Here is a 5547-nt window from a genome sequence, read left to right on the forward strand (position 1 = left end):
GAAACGGTTTATGGGTGTGCTGGCCCGTGAAACAGTCAGTGAATGTCTCGTCTCTGCGTATTAAAAAGGGATGCCTATCTTTTGAAATACCCAAGTGTTGCTCTTGGGGCTCTATCCTATTTCCAGGCTGGATCTGTACTGAAGAGGTTTTTATTGATCGGTGTGTTTTGGTTACAAATGTTTTAGTTTAGTGTTTTTGTAAAGAGCAAGCAAAATGAAATTCTTCTCTTAGGACTGATCATAAAGTCAGCTTTTCATGCCCACCTGTATGGATGCAATTCATCATTTTAAAGCTCTAGTGGAATTCTCTTCTAGGAAAAACATGTATTTATGGAAAGTTGTTTATTCCTGGAAAATAAGAGATGTACAGATGCAACGTAGGGTTCGTTTGGTCAAGGCCAAAAGAGCCTTAGAGGATAACTCAGGCCTTGAAGCTCAGCTCTCAGTCCAGTCTGCCCTACTGGCTCAGTGTCCTCTCAGAGAGCCAAATTGTCCTGGTTGTGCTCCTTGGAAATGAGCAGAGACTGCTTCCTTTTCTCTAATCTATGCAAGGGTCACCAGGATAACGCATCCACTGGGTTGGAGGCTTTGGGAGAACGTGAGAAATGCAATGGGAGAAGATGGTGAAAGGAAGGTTCCAGCTACACGGTCTGGCTGTGGGGAAAGGAAAGGTAGGATAAGTTAGGGCCAGGGAGCCCGAGACCCCCTCAGCGGGCTCAGAGGCTGAATGTGAAGGCAGAAACCTTGGCCCCCTCGGCATCCCGTACAGCCCTAGGGTCTGGAACAACACTCATAATACGTTGTAAGACACAAAACTTATCTGTTGGATGAATGAATGGAGGGCTCGCATAAGGACACTGCTCTATGAGAAACTCCTCAACAACACCCCTTTCACAGCAGGGCTGAGGAGACTGAATAGTTGTCACCCCAGGCTTATTTCCTCCCCGTTTTAGCAGAGAGCTAGCTCAGCTTGTCTGAATTAGCCACACAAAAGAGGCTAATGTCAGTGGCTAAGCTTCAAAGGCTTCTCCCTTTCACAAGGGCACTTCCTGACCAGGAAGATTTCAGCATCTCATAGCTGTCCAAGCGTTTCCATTCAGCCTATAAAATGAAAGGCACTACAGGGCTGAGGTGCTTCTGCGACCTTCCCACACATGCCCGGTCCGGCTGGGCCAGGCCTGAGCCCACCTCCGGGTGTGCTCTGTGGCTTCTCAGCTGGTAATTTCTCCTTGATAAACAAAATTATACATTTGTGCCCAGATAGGATGGAGATAGGTGTCTGCATCCAACAGAACCATGGAAGATTAGGTCCTTTCCTTCTCTGAGTTTCCCCAGAAACGTCTCATGGAGAAAGACAGACCTCTGCCCCACCCCTAAGAATCTTTCTCCTTAAAGGAGCGGGGGCAGGGGGGGTGAGGACAGAGGAGGCTGGAGGGATCAATGCCTTGTCTCACTGATTTACTCCTGGTCTGCGGGTTTCCTGTGGTGGCAATCTTGGTGGTTTATTGACATTATTTTCACAGATTCTTAAATTCTATACTGTGTTTTCTGATGGATTCTTGAGTGAAAGACTGAAGTAACCATACATTGATTGTCAAGTGCATAAATTATAAGCAGAATTTTAGGTGTGTAATGTGCAAAAGACATAAAAGACGGGAAGCAGTGTAGGTAGACAAACATGAAATAAGTTAATAAAGTAAGCCTGTCTTATTATGTCAATTTATGACAGGCAACTTTAATAACTACAAAACATTGATTAAGGAAATTAAAGATGACTTAAAGAAATGGACAGATATCCCATGCTCTTGGATTGGAAGAATCAACATTGTTAAAATGATCATACTGTCCAAAGCAATCTGCAGATTTAATGTAACCCCTATCAAATTACCCAGGACAGTTTTCACAGAACTAGAAAAAATAATCCTAAAATTTACATAGAATCACAAAAGACCTAGACTTGCCAAAGCAATACTGAAGAAAAAGAATGAATCTGGAGGGATAACCCTCCCAGAGTTCAGACGATACTACAGAGCTACAGTAATCAAAACAGCATGGTAATGGCACAAAAACAGACATATGGATCAATGGAACAGAACAGAGAGCCCAGAAATAAACCCACAGATCTACAGTCAATTAATCTTTAACAAAGGAAGCAAGAATATACAATGGAGAAAAGACAGTCTCTTCAGCAAATGGTGTTGGGAAAATTGGACAACTGCATATAAATCAATGAAGTTAGAACACTCCCTCACACCGTACACAAAAATAAACTTAAAATGGCCTGAAGACTTAAACATAAGACAAGATACTATAAACCTTCTAGAAGAAAACATAGGCAAAACATTCTCTGACATAAATCTCAGCAATGTTCTCCTAGGGCAGTCTACCCAGGCAATAGAAATAAAAGCAAAAATTAACGAATGGGACCTACTTAAACTTATCAGCTTTTGCACAGTAAAGGAAACCTAAGCAAACCAGAAAGACAACCTGCAGAATGGGAGAAAATATTTCCAAATGATACAACTGACAAAGGCTTAATTTCCAGAATGTATAAACACCTTATACAACTTAATAACAACAACAACAAACAAACAACCCAATCCAAACATGGACAGAAGACCTAAACAAGCAATTCTTCAATGAAGACATACAAATGGCCAATAGGCACATGAAAAAAATGCTCATTATCACCAATTATCAGAGACATGCAAATCAAAACTACAAGGAGGTATCACACTGGTCAGAATGGCCATCATTCAAAAGTCCACAAATGATAAATGCTGGAGAGGGTGTGGAGAAAAGGGAACCCTCCTACACTGCTGGTGGGAATGTAGTTTGGTGCAGCCACTATGGAGAACAGTATGGAGATTCCTCAAAAAGCAAAACAGACTTACCATATGATCCAGCAACCCCACTGGGCATATATCTGGAAAGAACTCTAATTTGAAAAGATACATGCACCCCAATATTCATAGCAGCACTATATGCAATAGCCAAGACATGGAAGCAAGCTAAATGTCCATCAACAGATGATTGGATAAAGAAGCTGTGGTATATTTATACAATGGAATACTACCAGCCATGAAAAGGAATTAAATAATGCCATTTGCAGCAACATGGGTGGACCTGAAGATTGTCATTCCAAGTGAAGTTAAGCCAGAAAGAGAAAGAATAATACCATATGGTATCAGTCACATGTGAAACCTAAAAAAAGAAAAGAGGACACTAATGAACTCATCTGCAAAACAGAAACAGACTCGCAGACATAGTAAACAATCTAATGGTTACCAGGGGAAAAGGGGTAGGAAGGGATAAATTTGGGAGTTTGAGATTTGGAAGTGTTAACCACTACATATAAAAATAAATAAAAAACAAATTTCTACTATATAGCACAGGGAACTATATTCAATATCTTGTAATAACCTTTAATGAAAAAGAACATGAAACGAATATATGACTGGAATATTATGCTATACACTGGAAACTGATACATCGTAACTGACTACAATTTTTTAAATGGTCATTTTTAACCAAATTTGAGGATTTATTCTTCTGTCTCTTCTTCTAAAAATATTTAGAGTTTTATGTTTACCTTTTAAGTATTCAATTTATCTGGTATTCATTTTTGTGAAGATTTGTGGAGGAAGCCACAGCATCCCTTTCTGAGAGAACTGGAAGTCGTATGGTTTGTTACCTGCCCTGAGTGAGCTGGGTCCACATGACCAGAAGGACCTAACATGTAAGACTGAAGATGGTTTGGGGCTAAAAGTCCCAGCTTTAGAGAGGCTCTCCGTGATGACAGGGGAATCTATGAGCTTAAGATCTCCCAGCAAGGAGGAAACAGAATTTTGGCTTCCCAGGAGCCTGGAAATCTGCTGGGATCTGTGCCATGCAGGGACCAGTTACAGGTTATACAAGATCAGAGACACACAGAGGCTGCGTTGAAGACTTTCCTGCGAGTCAGAGCAGGTCAACGCGAGAGATAAAGGTGGGTGAGGTGGGGCCCGCCTTGAGCTCACACTGCTCACCATGTGAAGTGACGGGAGCACGCAGGACGTGAGGGTGTCTCTGCATTAGCCAGGGATGGGGAGGATGAAACTTCCCCAGCTACATTAACAAAGACAATTTAATATAAAAGCATTTACCAGTGTATGTGTTCTCTATTGCTGCTATGGCAAATTATCACAAATTAGGTGGCTTAAAACAACACAGATGCCTTATCTTTCAGTTCTGTGGGTTAGAAATCTGACACGGCTCTCACTGGGCTGTGTTCCTTTGTGGAAACTCAAGGAAAGAATCCATTTCTTTGCCTTTTCCAGCTTCTTAGAGGCTCTCACCTTCCTGTGCTCACACCTCCATCTCTCAGCCCTTCCTCTGTGGTCACGTCTCTGATTCTCTTCCACTTTTAAGGACCCTTGTGATTAGATTGGGCCCACCCAGATAATCTAGGATCAGCTCCCTAAACCACACCTACAAAGTCCCTTTTGCCATATAAGGTGACATATTCATAGGTCCCAGGGATTAGGTCTCAGATATCTTTAGAGGACAATTTTTCTGTCTACCACACCCAGCAACTGAAGAACTGAAAAGTCGAAAAAGGAATGCTCAGTTACAGAAAGCAGCTTCCTCCTGCCCTGTGCTTCTGTTCCCTTGGCTGATTTGATCCTGTATCCTTCCCCTTTAATAAACTATAACTGTGGGTATAACAGAAAAAGAAAAAGAAAAAGAGAAAAGAAAGAAAAGAGGAAAGAAAAGAGGAAAGAAAGGAGGGAAGGAAGGAAGGAAGGAAGGAAGGAAGGAAGGAAGGAGCTTCCTCGCCCTAGAGCTGGACGAAGACATGGAAGAGGCTAAAAATAAGAAAACATAGAAACCCATGGAAGATGGGCCCCATGAGGCAGGAACCCAGAACTCTGAGAAAAGGGTGCATCCCTCTGGCAGTCAAGGAAAGAATCCTAAATGTGCTGCTACATAGCTGAACTCCTTGAATACAGTCCATCAGACAATGACGCAGCCCTCATGGTCTCTGGCAGCAAGCAGCAGCAAGCAGCAGCAAGCAGCTCTCTGGCATTCATGGGACATTTCATGCCCAGTATCACCCACAGACAACAGGTTCCACTGAAAGATGAAGTGGACTCTTCAGAAATAAAAACTGGAAAGAGTAAGTGGACTGTAATTGTGGCAGTTCCGCAGAAAAGTACTACCCCTTTAAATACAATATTTAATTATGAATTGGGGAGAGGGGATAAGAAAAGTCCCACACAGGCTACAAGAGACCCCAGCCACATAACGCGCCTCCTTCTGCTTCCCCTTTTTCCCTCCCATGCCTACCTTCAGGAAGCGGGTGATGGGGCCTGTGGCTGGCAGAGTAGAGCTGGGGATGGGAGATGCTAGCCTGGGGCTTCTCTCACCTCCTGCCTGCGCTCGCTGGATCGGGCAGTTACAGATATTGCTGATACCGAGCAGGAGTACATGGTGACAACTCCTAAAGTGGACCCCCGGGCATGGCCACCACATTCTGACGTGCCGGAGGTGCAGGGCTGCCTGCAG

This window comes from Vicugna pacos, chromosome 17 (genome assembly GCF_048564905.1).
Source record: "Vicugna pacos chromosome 17, VicPac4, whole genome shotgun sequence".
Lineage (NCBI taxonomy): Eukaryota > Metazoa > Chordata > Mammalia > Artiodactyla > Camelidae > Vicugna > Vicugna pacos.